The 15,967-nt window shown below is 43.0% G+C and overlaps 1 protein-coding gene across 1 annotated transcript in view; it reads left to right on the top strand.

Annotated features, from left to right (window-relative positions):
* SV2C (synaptic vesicle glycoprotein 2C) overlaps positions 1-15,967 on the top strand; it is a 145,922-nt gene that overhangs the window by 20,775 nt on the left and 109,180 nt on the right. The window lies entirely within an intron of this gene.

The raw sequence follows: 15,967 nt of genomic DNA, 5'->3' as shown, positions 1-15,967 counted from the left end.
CACAAAGGCACCTTTATTTATCCAGCTGTATAACTTTGCTTTTTCATTTATATTTGGCCCTTATTTCACTATTTTTATATCACCCACATAAAGAATGGAAAGACTTGTTTGTGGAGAGAGGAGAGATAAAGATACAAACCTACGTATGAACCTGGGAATCTCCCATGCTGAGTACAGCTGAATGACAAGGCACAAGTGTGCAGCACAGAGAATAGCTGGAATGGGATGGTGAGAGGTTTATTGGAAGTTCTCTGGCCATAGTTTATTCATTCCATAATCCCAGTTCTGTACCCAGCCCAAGTAACTCTGCTGAATTCTGGGAACTCTGTACTACTTCCGAGTAGTGGGACAGATGTGTCGAGGTCTGTCCAAAACTAAAGGCCGTCCCTCAATTAAGGGGGAGGGACCACTAAGCCCAGGTCACAATTGAGTACTTGGGACAATGAAAGAGAACACAGGATCAGGAGTGAAGTTAAAGATTAAAAATGAGGGATCCAGAGGGGACAACGAGCAGAGATCCCCAGATAGCAGCCTCTGCTCCTCATAGGCATCTAGGAAATCAGTCAACACCACCCAGAGGAACTCTGCCTAAAGACATGATCAAACATGGGAACGGAAATAGACCCACAGTTGCAGAGCAAACCCCCCCCTCCCCGGGCCAGCTTCCTCCTCCTCCTGGAGTGACGAATGGCCATTTTGGCCAGAGCCAGGAGGAGGTTGACGAGGAGAGCCCACGACTTTGTGGGGCCATGGATGAAGTGCGCATAAATGAGGAGGTGTGAGAACCAGTGCAGCCAGAAACTCCATAAGAGGTTCTGGAGGAGCTGGAAGAGGAGTTGCAACCTGATGCCCACTACTTAGGATGTGTGCCGGGGCAGGTGTTGGGGGAGTTTGTGAACTGTGCCAAGTACACGCCTGTGCTCATGGCTCCATGGAAGAACTGCCACCAGCTAATATCCCCCGGTGGGCTGTGGAACAAGAGTGGAGTACACGCTCGCCCACTGGGGTTCCTTGTCTTCTTCAGGTGGCAGCAAGTCCCACCACTGTGGTGTCCAGGTGGAACAGGAGGGTGAAGAAGTAGATGGTATGAAGCACGAGTGAGTCCAGATGTTCTCTGGGCATGGTTTGGAGGCAGACCAGCTGGATGTCGTGCACCTCAGGTGGCATGTTGGCGGGTCCTGGGGAGGCTCGCAGGGCAGAGTCCCAATGACGAGTTCTGGAGGGCCAGGGATGAGGGTTGGGCAAGGAGCACCTTTCCACAGGACCCACTCAAGGAAAGCAAGAGAAGCTGAAGGCAAGGCTGCCCTCACCTTCTGGAGCACTGGACAGGGAACACGCAGGTTGGGCAGCTCCATGCACTCGTTGAGCGCCACGGCGTCTGCTGGTCCCTCTGATCATAGTCCAGGAGGTCTCAGAATGTGGAGGTGCCAGCCAGGACCAACCTCCGATGCACCAGCGGGAACTCCAGCATCTACATGTGGAGATGGGGGTAGTGTATCAGAGGCTCTGCAAGAAGGCTCTCCCCTTCAGTAGATGCTAGGGAAAACTAGCTTCCAGGTCCTGAGGAGGTACTGGTCAAAGACCAGCTGATCAGAGAGGTCTCTGGGAAGACATATCAGGCAGAGATAAAGGAGCTGCGGGTCATATCAGAGTCCTTGGAGCCAGTGGAGGAAGATGTGCGCCAGCACACTCCATGCCAGGCTGCCTGCACTGAAAAGCAGTCTGCTGGGCCTGAAGGCGGAACTGCTTCAGGCCCAGCTGTGGATGCAGACCAGGCCTTGTCCATTCTTCCACAAGGGAAGGCTTAGGACACTCACAGAGACCACGTGCAGGCTCAGGACCAATGCCAGAACATGGACAGGATCAGCTGGTTGAGCAGCAGTGCCCTCCACAAAAGGAAAGGCACTGGAGCAGCTCTGTCCACCTCCGCAACCAGTCAGATACCCTGGTTTCTAGATTGATTCAATTCTTCCATGGGGAGGGATCAGTGGCAGAAAGGTAGATGCCCAGGTAAAACAGTAGACCTGCACCCCTCCGGATGGCAGAGTGATGGTGGAAGAGTTCCCACCTGCTACCCATCCCTGACCATCATGCCAGAGCTCTTGACCTAGTTGACCCAGACAGAGGAGACCACCAAATAGATGGCATTACAAGCCTCCATCCATGCCAACTCTCCTGTGTCCTGAGCCATGAGGACATATGCTGACAGGATCACCCACAGGTCTGGCTCCTGAAGCCCCAACCCCATCATCCTCTTATGGAGGAGACAGAGGAAGGGCTTGATTGTGATGGTATAGAGCTGTCTGGGCAGCAGGCAGCCCTGAAGCAACTCTCAGTCCAAGGTGATGGGCTTGGTCAAGGCTCAATTGAGCTTGATCAGACACTCCACAGAGGCATACAACACTTGGAGAAGCCCCACAAAGCAGGCCCTGAAGCTGAATACCCATAGAGTGCCTGTGAGATACCTGAGATCCACCCTGTCAAATCATAGAACTGGAAGGGACCTCAAGAGGTCATCTAGTACAGTCCCCTGCCTCACGGCAGGACTAAGTATTATCTAGACCATTCCTAACAGGTGTTTGTCTAGCCTGCTCTTAAAAATCTCCAATAATGGAGATTCCACAACCTTCCTAAGCAATTTATTCCAGTGCTTAATCACTCTGACAATTAGGAAGTTTTTCCTAATGTCCACCCTAAACTGCCCTTGCTGCAATTTAAGCCCATTGCTTCTTGTCCTATCCTCAGAGGTTAAGAAGAACAATTTTTCCCCTCCTCCTTGTAACAACCTTTTATGTATTTGAAATCTGTTATCATGTCCCCTCTGTCTTCTCTTCTCCAGACTAAACAAACCTAATTTTTTCAATCTTCCCTCATAGGTCATGTTTTCTAGACTTTTAATCATTTTTGTTGCTCTTCTGTGGACTTTCTCCAATTTGTCCACATCTTTCTTGAAATGTGGCTCCCAGAACTGGACACAGTACTCCAGTTGAGGCCTAATCAACGTGGAGTAGAGCGAAAGAATTACTTCTCATGTCTTGCTTACAACACTCCTGCTAATATATCCCAGAATGATGTTCACTTTTTTTGCAACAGCGTTACACTGTTGACTCATATTTAGCTTATGATTCACTATGACCCTCAGATCCCTTTCCGCAGTACTCCTTCCTAGGCAGTCATTTCCCATTTTGTATGTGTGCAACTGATTGTTCCTTCCTAAGTGGAGTACTTTGCATTTGTCCTTATTGAATTTCATCCTCTTTACTTCAGACCATTTGTCCAGATCATTTTGAATTTTAATCCTATCCTCCAAAGCACTTGCAACCCCTCCCAGCTTGGTTTCATCCGCAGACTTTATAAGTGTACTCTCTATGCCATTACCTAGATCATTGATGACGATATTGAACAGAACCAGAATCAATCCCTGCAGGACCCCACTCGTTATGCCCTTCCAGCATGACTGTGAACCACTGATAACTACTCTCTGGGAACAATTTTCCAACCAGTTATGCACCCATCTTATAGTAGCTCCATCTAGGTTGTATTTCCCTAGTTTGTTTATGAGAAGGTCATGCGAGACAGTATCAGAAGCCTTACTAAAGTCAAGATATACCACATCTACTGCTTCCCCACTATCCACAAGGCTTGTTACCCTGTCAAAGAAAGCTATCGGGTTGGTTTGACATGATTTGTTCTTGACAAATCCATGCTGACTGTTATTTATTGCCTTATTATCTTCTAAGTGTTTGCAAATTGATTGCTTAATTATTTGCTCCATTATCTTTCTAGGTACAGAAGTTAAGTGACTGGTCTGTAATTCCCCAGTTTGTCCTTATTTCCCTTTTCATAGATGGGCAGTATATTTGCCCTTTTCCAGTCTTCTGGAATATCTCCTGTCTTCCATGACTTTTCAAAGATAATTGCTAATGGCTCTGATAGCTGCTCAGTCAGCTCCTTAAGTATTCTAGGATGCATTTAATCACGCCCTGGTGATTTGAAGACAACTAACTTGTCTAAGTATTTTTTGACTTGTTCTTTCCCTATTTTAGACTCTGATGCTACCTAGACTCTGATCCTACCTCATTTTCACTGGCATTCACTATGTTAGACGTCCAGTCGCCACCAACCTTCTTGGTGAAAACCTCATCCAGAAACAGGAGGGCAAGTGACAGACCATCTGTACATGCTAGATGAAGTAGGTCCTGTATGAGATAGAGGTTATTGAAGATGGTCTGGCCTGGAACAGTGTAGGTCTGGTTGGGATGGATCCTGTCTGCCAGAACGGACCACAGCTGCAGTGAGATTGCTTTGGCTACAACTTTTAGTCCATGCTGAGGAGCTAATCTGGGCACAACTCCTGAAGTTGCAGAGGTCCCCAATCTTAGGGTGAGCACAGCCTGCTTGCATGACCGGGGGAGCACCCTGCTCCCTAAGACTTGGCCCAGACGGTAGTGAGGTCCAGGTTGAGCACATCCCAGAATGCAAGGTAGAACACCACAGTCAGCCTGTCAATGACCAGAGATTTGTTGGTGGATATCAGATGGAGGACTATAGGGAGTTCATCCTACAGAACCCTGCAGGTCGTGGTGTCGGTTGGATCTGAGAAGAGGCTGGCATAGAAGGCCCTGGGCTTTCCCTGCATCTCCACCAGATCCATGAGGGAAGTGCTATCCTCCACCAGGATATAGATTATATGCTTTTTGGCACCCCTCTTTTTCTCCAGGGCATAGAAGAAGTGGGAGCAACAATCCATCTCCTGAAGGAGCTGGATGTGGGATCGAACAAAGGTGCCCCTAGCCCGACGGTTATCCAGGGCCCAGGGCCCATCCCACTTCTTACACTCTGCAGAGGGATGGATCCCCGGGGTGAGTAGCCAGGAGCCTCTCCAGCTCCAAAACTTCCCACTCCAGCTGCTCTATCATTATCCCTCCTCTGGCTGGTCTCCTGGGTGTAACTGCATCAGAAGAGCTGATACAGAGGATTTTTCAGCTGCTCTCTGTGCTGAAAAAACGCTGTCCAGCACTAGGCGCTGTCCAGCATCAATGGTGCTGATTATCACCATTAGTTGAAGTAGGGAAAAGATCGAGATTTGGGCTTATGTAAATTAGTAAATTTTTTGGTAATTCTAAAGATAGATAGTTTTCAGCAGTCACAGTGAGGGAAAACAAAATGGCGGCCACAAGGAATCAGAGCTGTGAAAATCAAATGGCAGTCTTAAAATGGTCTGACCAATGGCAAGTAGGTAGACTTGGGTGAAATAAAGGTCACTCCAACACCTAAAGGAAGGGGTCAGTCAGCTAGAACACAGGTCTTCAAACATATCCAGCTCTAAAGGTGTAGATTTTCAATCTTGTCCAGATTCTAAAGGGTTTGAAGCTGATTGGTGGGTCAACTGTATATAAGGAGGAGAGCTGACAGGCTATAGTCAATCCATCTCATGTGAATGGAAGGCACCTGTATGAGAAGAGCAGCAGTCTTCATTGGAAGAGAAGATTAAGAAGCAAGCATGGTGATTTTAGTAAAGGACTCCAATTGAAGCATGTATGTGTATGCCTGAGTTAATAAGTCTGGATGTCTGTGTATGTGTGTGTTCATTGTTTATTATGTTTTAATGTTTTAATGCTTTGCTGTCATTATTCTGCATGTAACTGGCCATTGCATGCAGAATGTATGCATATGTGCTGATAGAGTTTGTATTCTAATATATGACTGTTATGTTAAGAAGGTTTATGGCTTATTCTTTTGGTATATGTATTAAATTTATTGTATTAGGGAATATTATGTGTTAAATAAACGTTATTTTGTTTTAGAGGAAACTGCTGCCTCACTGTTAATCCTTTGAGCGGAAGGCTGTATCCTCCCAAGGGTTAACAGAGCTAATCTGTTCTGGGGAGTCCTCCGTAAGTCAGAGACAAACTCCGTGGTAAAACCCGGGTAATTCCTCTAGGGTGGACCACCTCCTGTTACTTACCAAAACAGACCAAACGGACAATTGAGTTATTAGGGTATAAAGGTCATTGTGGGGTGCCTTAGGTTTGAATTTTGGGGGTAACATTGCCAGGTACATACCTTCCCCACATCCCACTCTACTTCTGTGCTAAGTGAAAGACATGCCTCTGCCTTTACCAGGCCAGCCAGAACTCCTGGAAGGATGCTGCAAAGCCCACATCCTCCAACAAGCTGTTACTGAAAAGTCAGTAGGCCAGCCCTGGCCTCTCGAGTGTCAGTGAGGCCAACACAACCACTAGGAGGTGGTACAAGAATGTGGCCAGCCTGATGCTGGAATAGTGAGCCACCAAGATGTGAAATCAAAACACATAAATGTGGTCCAACCAGGAGTGCCAAAACCAAGTGTCCTCCACCTGGACAAAAGTGAAGGTGATAGAGTTGTCGGGGTAGTGGTTAAGCTAGACGTCCATCAGGGAATGATGGTTGACAATTTCCCTGAGGACATCCATGGCACTCCCTCCCCTTCTCCCATTCCCCAGTCTACTGCCTGGGATGCAGCGCCTGTTCTTGCTTCTGGGGCACCCCTTGCCCTTTCCATCTGCCTGACTGCAATATGGCACCATGCTTGAGGCCGCCAAAGAAATGGACTACAGTAACCATTTTAATGCTCAAAAGTGTTATTTTGAGAAAATGGAAAACTGCAGTTCCTCCCTCATTCACAGACTGGTTTAGTGAGCTCTCTACTACTGCATTAATGGGAAAAAATGACTGTCTAATAGAAACACTTGGAAAAAATGAGGATGTCTGGTCACACATGAAACTACTGCATACTTTGCAGTTTAGTATATATTAGTCCCTGATACTCATAGATTATGTTTTCACTTATTTATCTATTTAGTCACTATAACAATTGATGCCCTGCATGACCTGTATGGGTTCATGTGGTTTTTTTTTACTAATAATGAACACTGAATTTTGTTGTTTATATGGTATTTCCATCTTGTGCGTGCATTTTTTGTTTTGTTATGTGTTTATATTTGATATAAATAAAATAAAGGTTTTCTTTTTAAATAAGTACAGGGATTTGGACTTGTAACAATCAGAGATCTACTTTCACGTAGGCTCATACTGGGTATTATATTGACAACTAGATTAAACTTTTAGTTGTACTACATAACCAATTGTTTCAGCATCCACAATGTGGAGCCAGTAAGAAAAACTGATAATTACTATAGCTGTTAGGTTTACACAATGTCTTTGGTTCAATGATATGATACAATTCCCAAAGACATTTGGCCTCTGGTCTGCAATTCCTTCTTTATGGTGTTTTCCCAGTCTCAGTCGCACTGACGTCTGTAAAATTACAGGAAACTGTATTGAGATCCAACCCACAGATTCAGTTTGGGTTATTATTGGGAGCTCTGTCTTCTCCCTACATGACTGGGCTATATCTGACTGGTGCTCAGAATGGCTGCCAACTTCGTACCCCTGATAGAACTCTCTACTGATTGATCAGGGGCTTCCAGCTTCTAACCTAAGTGGTATGTGTGTACATGCAAGAATGTCTGCCCCTAATGAAGCCTTCCACACCAGCTTCAAAACAGCTACTGATCATGGTTAACAACTTCCTGCACTCCCTCTAGTGTGCTGATATAGCAAATACTTGACTGAAGTCCCTCCAGCCTCTATCCTGCCACCTTGCCTGGGAATGTTTCCATATCAGCTCGGAGCAAGTAGAAACAGCAGCTGTAATTACAGCAATAAGGTTTTTGATTGAATGCCAGAAAAAAAGAAAAGGGGTTTACATTACTATACCTTAATTGGCCCTACCTGGAGGCTTTCCTGGGAAATGAAGAGGAAACCTATGCAGGGGGTGGGCGTTCTGTTTCCTGTCTTTGGGGCAGGAAGTGTGTGTGTCTGTATGTGTGTAGAAGGGAACATATAGCAAGTATGGTGCAAATAACAGTAGTGAACAACATTGTAGGAAACCTATGAATGTGTAACACACTGTGTTTTTAGATGTACTCTTTCTTCTCCATTGTACTCTTCCTCTCGCCTCTGGTTGTGTCTGCATTCACACTGAAAGCAGCATTCAAATGCACAGATGTGTGGCCAGTTAGCGACTTTTTTGCTGCCTTTGAAGCTAGCCAGCAATGATTTGTGACATAATGGTAAATAGACTAGCTGATGACCTCTTGTGAACTTGCAGGAGTATGGATGAACATAGCCTGTGTGATGACGTGCCACATTCTGCTGTGCTGTGTATTGATCTTGTGTGGAGCTTGCCAGAGTTTCTCATTTTTAAAAAGCAGAAGGATTTTTCCAGTCTGCTAGAATCCATAGCAATTTTCCAGGTCAATTCTGAAGTTGCCACAGGCCAGGCTCTTAAATGGAGATCAGGAACTGGTGGATACAGTCATCTGAATAATCTTTCATTTAGAAATTATAACACTGCCTGTTGGCACCATTGTGAATAAATAATTAAAAAACTTATTTAGCCCGGAGTTTTGTAATTTGGCCTTGCCAGCAGCTGTAGGTGTACTGGCACCGTTAAAGAGTAATTATTATTTTTGGTACATTTTTCTTGAGATTGATATTGGGCCAGTGTATTCCATTGGCTCTGTGTGTGTAGGAGTGGGGATGGGGACCATAGAAAGGACAAGGCACTTGCTACTACTGTCAACAAAAGGAATTCTCCTTTCAGTTCTAGTGGTAGAGTCCTGGGCTTTTGGAGATGAAAGACCATGGTTCTAATTAGGGCTGTCAATTAATTGCAGTGAACTCACACGATTAACTCAAAAAAATTAATCGCAATTAAAAAAATTAATCGCGATTAATTGCAGTTCTAATCGCACTGTTAATCAATAGAATACCATCTAAAATTTATTAAATATTTTTGATGTTTTTCTACATTTTCAAATATATTGATTTAAATTACAACCCAGAATACAAAGTGTACATTGCTCATTTTATATTATAAATATTTGCACTGTAAAAATGATAAAAAACAGTATTTTTCAATTCACTTCATACAATACCATAATACAATCTCTTTATCATGAAAGTGCAACTTACAAATGTAGATTTTTTTTGTTACGTAACTGCACTCAAAAACAAAACAATGTAAAACTTTAGAGCCTACAAGTCCACTCAATCCTACTTCTTGTTCAGCCAATCACTAAGATAAACAAGTTTGTTTACATTTACGGGAGATAGTGCTGCCAGGTTCTTATTTACAATGTCACCTGAAAGTGAGAATAGACATTTGCATGGCACTTTTGTAGCCAGCATTGCTAGGTATTTATGTGCCAGATATGCTAAATATTCATATGCCCCTTCATGCTTTGGCCACCATTCCAGAGGACATGCTTCCATGCTGATGCCGCTCATTAAAAAAATAATGCAAGAATTATTTTGTGACTGAACTCCTTGTGGGGAGAATTGTATGTCTCCTGCTCTGTTTTACCTGCATTCTGCCATATATTTCATGTTATAGCAGTCTTGGATGATGACCCAGCATGTGTTCATTTTAAGAACATTTTCGCTGCAGGTTTGACAAAAGGCAAAGAAGGTACCAACCAATGTGAGATTTCTAAAGATAGCTACAGCACTCGACCCAAGGTTTATGAATCTGAAGTGCCTTCCAAAATCTGAGAGGGGGATGAAGGGAGCATGCTTTCAGAAGTCTTAAAAGAACAACACTGCAATGCAGAAACTACAGAACCCGAACCACCAAAAAATAAAATCAACCTTCTGCTGGTGGCATCTGACTCAAATGATGAAAATAAACATGCATTGGTCTGCATTGCTTTGGATCGTTATTGATCAGAACTGTCATCAGTATGGACACATGTCCTCTGGAATGGTGGTTGAAGCATGAAGGCACATATGAATCTTTAATTCATCTGGCACATAAATATCTTGCAACGCCAGCTACAGAGCAGGTGGTAGCGAGGTTCCTCACAATCTTGCGCAGCCCCTGGAAGCATCACACACTTAACTCATCAAAAATGGAAATGTAACATCTTGGTACAACAAAGTACCATTTGGGGGAAATACCAACTATGTAAAGATATTGAAAAGAGGATTTCCAAGTTATGTCACCTCCTGGTAACCTGCATTAACTCCAAGACCTTGAGAGCATCATTTTCAGTATAGTTACATAACTCCTTGAATATTATCCATCCATACATTTCACAATTATTATCAGTGGGTTTCTGGCTCTAAGTAGAGACCTTGCACGCCATCCTTCCGTGAACTATTATGCAGATATCTAACCTCAGGGATCCCTGTAAAACTCTGTGCAGCCCCTGTACCCTCTGCTAGTTGGCACCAAGGGGTCCCTGAATCACAAACTGGAACTTCACTCTGGCCCCTATTTAATAAAGAGCATGGAAAGAATCCATAAAAGTCAATCAGATTTGACCTAAATACTGTTGACATGTTCGATACATATCTTCTCTTAATGTTAAGCAGTTAGTTACTGTAACCATGAATCAAATATATCGTATAATTCAGAGATGCTAATGTATGAGTATTTGATAAAGGAAATAAAATATTCCAGGTGTGGGAATTTTAGGAACAGAAATGACAAGGAAAGAGAATTTACAGGATTAAACAGTAGAATGTGAAAAGAAAAAACAAGGCTGATCATTGTTCTGCAATTGAGAGCATTTTCAGTCAATCCCATCACACTAATACTGATATTTTTTGAGAGTCCATTCCTCTGTTTCACACACCTCCATACATCTGAACATTTATTCACTTTAGGGACACACCCTAGATCAGTTAGGTCCTGATCCAAAGCTATATTGAAAAATCAGTGAGAGTCAAAGGCTTTAAATTGAGGTCCTTTTTTCTCTCACTGGTTTCTCTCCCTTTCCCACCAATTCAGTTATTAAGTTAGGGCCCTATTGTCTGTTACTGAAAAGAGCTGCAAAGGTGGCAGCAACCACAATCTGGTTCCAAACCATTACACAAAGGAAGCAAAAAATCTTTGTGTAAAGAGATAATGACTGAAAATGCTATTTCCTCGTATAGCAGGAAAGCAGTGTGCACACCACTGGAGCATAATTGCAATAAGCAGCTTTTGGAGCCAATTGAATGATGAAGTAAAAATCAGCTGTTAGATATAATATATTAATTTAATTTCCTTAATGTCACAAATTGTGTTGGGTTCGTTTGGTATTAATGTAGATGTATGTACTTCGATAGGATTTTTGTGTCTAATGCAGCATTAATTTAACAGGACCAAATTTTACAGTATTACTCAGCTGTGCCTGAAGTCAGAAATAGCATCAAGCAAGAAAAAAATAATTTAGTGTTCAGAAAATAAACAAGTGACCAAAATGGTGAGTTTTGATATGAAACAAGACTATGCATATAAATGATTGTGTGGTCAATTAAAAGCTTTGGGGGATTTTTTTTTTCTGCTGTGAGATTGAATTAATCTTGGAACATTGCATAGGAAGTGCTTTGAGCTGGTCAATCAAATACACTGTTCATAATCATTCTGATTCTGAGTACTGTCAGAGAAGTGCATCTCAAATTGCAAAGTCACACCAATTGGCTAGCATGACAGGGTCAATTCAGAGCCAGGTGACTAGTGCACTGTAAGTAGCATCAAAATCTCAGAGGAAATTCTGAGGACCTTCCTCAGTAGCAAAGGGAAGAGAAACCAGGAATTAGGGGTATTAGGAAGGCTTAACTAGGTGTGTTTTATCTCAGGCTTGTCAGTTAGGATTTTCTCTAATGCCAGAAGGAACTGTTGGCTCAAAGGAGGAGATAGCAGAAAAATTATATGTTCAGTGATAGTAACTAGGGAATCCATCAATGGCTTCACATCATTATCTGGGATTAACTGGGGTTTTGATAAACCTAGTGCTGTATATGCTACATATTGGTAACAGTATCTTTTAAAAAATGTTGTTTACCTGGGAGGCAAGATAACTGGATATAACTGATTCTTACAGCACTGTATTTATGCTAGTTTGAATAATGATAGCAGGGATTATTTGTAGGTATTAGGGAACTGTTGCACTGGTCTCAGACAGCCTGTGAGAGGTTGTTAATTTGGCTTAGTCAAGCAATAGTGGTATAATATTTCTGTGTGGTACCATTTGTTGCAATAATCACAAGCAGTGTCCAGTTTGTGCAGGCTTGTAGCATGATTGCAGCTACCCAATAAGGATAAACCAAATGAATAATTAAGGGTGCTAAACATCTGGCTGTGACATGGGTTTTCTGTAAGGCTTCTCTGATCTCAGATGTTCTTATTAAAATGATAACATTCTTAAAGCACAAATGATGAAGCTCATATACTGCAAAGTCATTGGTTTATTGTATTCCTTATTTTGCTGTCTTATCGGAGAATACAGCTGTGAGGAGGCAGGTCCCCTTCCTAGTGAGCAATCTATTACTTGTGACATCCTTCTGTAGTTACCCTGCTTCCCACTCTGCAGTTAAGAGTTTATCTGTTTTTGATCTGACTGGAAGAAGGAGTAAATCGGTTATTCTTTTGTTATTAAAATGTCTTTTAATTTAAATAATCCTAGGTTCAGAGTACCCATAAATCACATTCTGTAAACACATAGACCCTCATTAATTAATTAAAAGAAAGGCATATGGGATTAGCACACCTGTTGTTTGCGTGTATTATAATGTAGAGATCTTCTGGTGTGTGGGAAGAGCTAACTGCATGCAGAATTTGAAGGCATTAAAAAATATTTTGTTTTCATAATCAACAAGTAATATAACAAGTAAGATAGCTTGTGCATATCCACAGACCCAGTGATAGATCACCTGATTTACTAAGACTATTCTGTACACTGCTGATGCAGACCCAGATCCAGTCAGGACAAACGTGGAGGTGGTGTAGCCATTCTTTTCACTTCAGAGTTCAAATCCAGGGAAGGCTCACTTGCCACAAAGCTCTCAGAGTGTACCACTTAATCTGTGAGACCAGAGACAAATCAAACACGAGCATTTTGCTAATCTGTATACTTCTGGACATTAAAGGCTTCCCAGATGATCTGATCAAGATGCTGTCTGACACGATAATGAAGTTTACAGAATTGATTGCCTTGGGGGTCTTCTACATTTGATGACTCCTCTGATATGGCATCATACCAACCTTTCCATCTTTGGTTTCTCAGAAGTAATCTCTAGAACCACATTTATTATTTATTATTATTTGGTGTATGCAATCTGGTCAAGCCAAACCACGGCATTCTTATCAATGGTGTTCAAGGAACAAAGACTTCCGGGAAGTTGAGTCATTTTGGAGTCCTCAACAGTGTGTGTCATGGTTTGTGGCTGCCCACATTGACATAGTGAACCAAAATTCTGCTGGAGCACAAATTCCATGTCCAGTACAAAACCAGCTCCATTGCTTTCACGGTAAATCATACCCGGGTTGACATTGAGTGGGGTCCGAGACAAAATAATTATTTGTCACTTTCTCTGTGGACCATGAAGCTTGCCACATGTCCTCTACCATAAATCCCTCACCTGGTAAACTTATCCATAACCGGCGCCGTGAGGGCAGACAATCATATATGGTGGATTAAATGAGTCTTTAACTAATGGTAGATGTGGCATGTCACACAATTTTGTCACAAGCTTTGCTACGCTTTTCTCTCTGGAAACATGGGAGGGGGGCAATATTGCAGAAAACCAATAACCAGGGTACAGGAATAGATGTAAGTGTACAGGAAATAATATGCATGGTCCAATTAAGTTGTATGTGGATCATCTTTGTGTGAGATGAGCAAGCCCATTTTGGAGCCCAGTACTCCACTGCTGAATAACAGAATGTCAAGGCTGAAGTGTGTAACATTTGGGCATTGGCGCCCCATGTCATTCCAGCCAGTTTTCTGAGCAGGTTGCTGTGCATTTTGACCTTAGTCGCTGTCTTTGTAAGATGGTCATGATGTTTGAGAGTTCTATCCAATGTGATGCCTAGATAGACCAAGTGTGAATCATACTTTATTTGCTGATCATTGAGAACTATATTCAGCTCTCTACCCGCTTGCGCATAATGTAAGCGGAAGACACTTGACATAGTCTTACTTCCACTTAGTATCACACACCACCGACAACAATAATCGGTCATAGACGCCGTATCTGCATTCAGAACACTCTTGAGTGTGACTGAGTGCTGAGGCATATGTCATCTGCATAAACAAACTTGCAAGACCCAGTATATAGTAGGTCATTTGAATGTAAGTTGAATAATGTTGGCGATAATATGATCCTTGTGGGAGGCCGTTCTTCTGGTGCCTCCATGTATTTGTTATATGCACGTGGAAATGGAGATTTCTCAGAAATGGAGCCAGTGCACATACTAACCAACTTGGCATAGTTCTAGACAAGTTCACCAAGAGGCCCATGTGCCAAACTGTATTGTATGCTAAGGTCAGGCCAAGGAAAACTGAACCAGTCTTCAGCTTATGGTGGAATCCAATTTCGATGAAAGTTGTAAGTGCCAGCACTTGATCATATGTACTATGACCATGGAGAAAACGAGATTGCTCTGATGACAGCATGCCTTCCACAGGTGGTGAAATTCTTTGTGAAATCAGACACTCAAGCACCTTAAAGCAGACATTTAGAAGTGAAATTTGTCTGTAGCTCAAAGGCAAGTGTAAATCTTTCATAGGTTTCAGCAAGGCAATGACGTTCGCTTGGTGCCAGATTCTAGACAGTCTGGATTCCCACAGAATTCTGTTGAAAAATCAAATGAGCCATTCCCGAGCATGAGGACCCAGATGTTTCATGAATTCAGGTGCAATCTGATCATATCCAGGAACTGTACATGTTTTTAAATCATTCAGCACTTTATCCAGTTCCAGACTAGTGAATGGCTCCATCTTACTATCGGCTGAATTGCTCCTTAGGAAACACCGCCGCCCATCATGTACCTGTCATTTGACAACTCCGTTAACAGGGGCTTTGGTGACCTTCAACAGATGACTGGCAATCTGATTTGGAGTAATTGCCGGCCTGCTTTGTGCACAGAGACATTGAGCCACACCTAGTCGAGGAATTAAGCTCCAGCTCTTCCTGCTTGACGAGGTAAAGTCAAGCACCACTGTCGCTTCCTCCTATTGAGCCCGGCGAATGGCATCCAATGATTCTATAAGATGGTCCACAATCTCCAGATCACACGACTGCTCATACTGCCTCAGAAAGTTTGCACAATCCTCATTCAGCTATGGAATGTACTCTGGTAGGAAGCTGCGTGGAATTGTTCCACTTGCAGCTTTAAAAATGGCACAACCGAAATAATGATTTGCGTCTTCCCTGGAGATTCATAGATTCATAGATTCTAGGACTGGAAGGGACCTCGAGAGGTCATCGAGTCCAGTCCCCTGCCCGCATGGCAGGACCAAATACTGTCTAGACCATCCCTGATAGACATTTATCTAACCTACTCTTAAATATCTCCAGAGATGGAGATTCCACAACCTCCCTAGGCAATTTATTCCAGTGTTTAACCACCCTGACAGTTAGGAACTTTTTCCTAATGTCCAACCTAGACCTCCCTTGCTGCAGTTTAAGCCCATTGCTTCTTGTTCTATCCTCAGAGGCTAAGATGAACAAGTTTTCTCCCTCCTCCTTATGACACCCTTTTAGATACCTGAAAACTGCTATCATGTCCCCTCTCAGTCTTCTCTTTTCCAAACTAAACAAACCCAATTCTTTCAGCCTTGCTTCATAGGTCATGTTCTCAAGACCTTTAATCATTCTTGTTGCTCTTCTCTGGACCCTTTCCAATTTCTCCACATCTTTCTTGAAATGCGGTGCCCAGAACTGGACACAATACTCCAGCTGAGGCCTAACCAGAGCAGAGTAGAGCGGAAGAATGACTTCTCGTGTCTTGCTCACAACACACCTGTTAATACATCCCAGAATCACGTTTGCTTTTTTTGCAACAGCATCACACTGTTGACTCATATTTAGCTTGTGGTCCACTATAACCCCTAGATCCCTTTCTGCCGTACTCCTTCCTAGACAGTCT

This window comes from Terrapene carolina, unplaced genomic scaffold (assembly GCF_002925995.2).
Source record: "Terrapene carolina triunguis isolate 2854851 unplaced genomic scaffold, T_m_triunguis-2.0 Scaffold69, whole genome shotgun sequence".
Classification (NCBI taxonomy): Eukaryota; Metazoa; Chordata; order Testudines; family Emydidae; genus Terrapene; species Terrapene triunguis.
The sequence above is the reverse complement of the archived record's forward strand: the minus strand, read 5'-3'. Positions and strand labels throughout refer to the sequence as shown.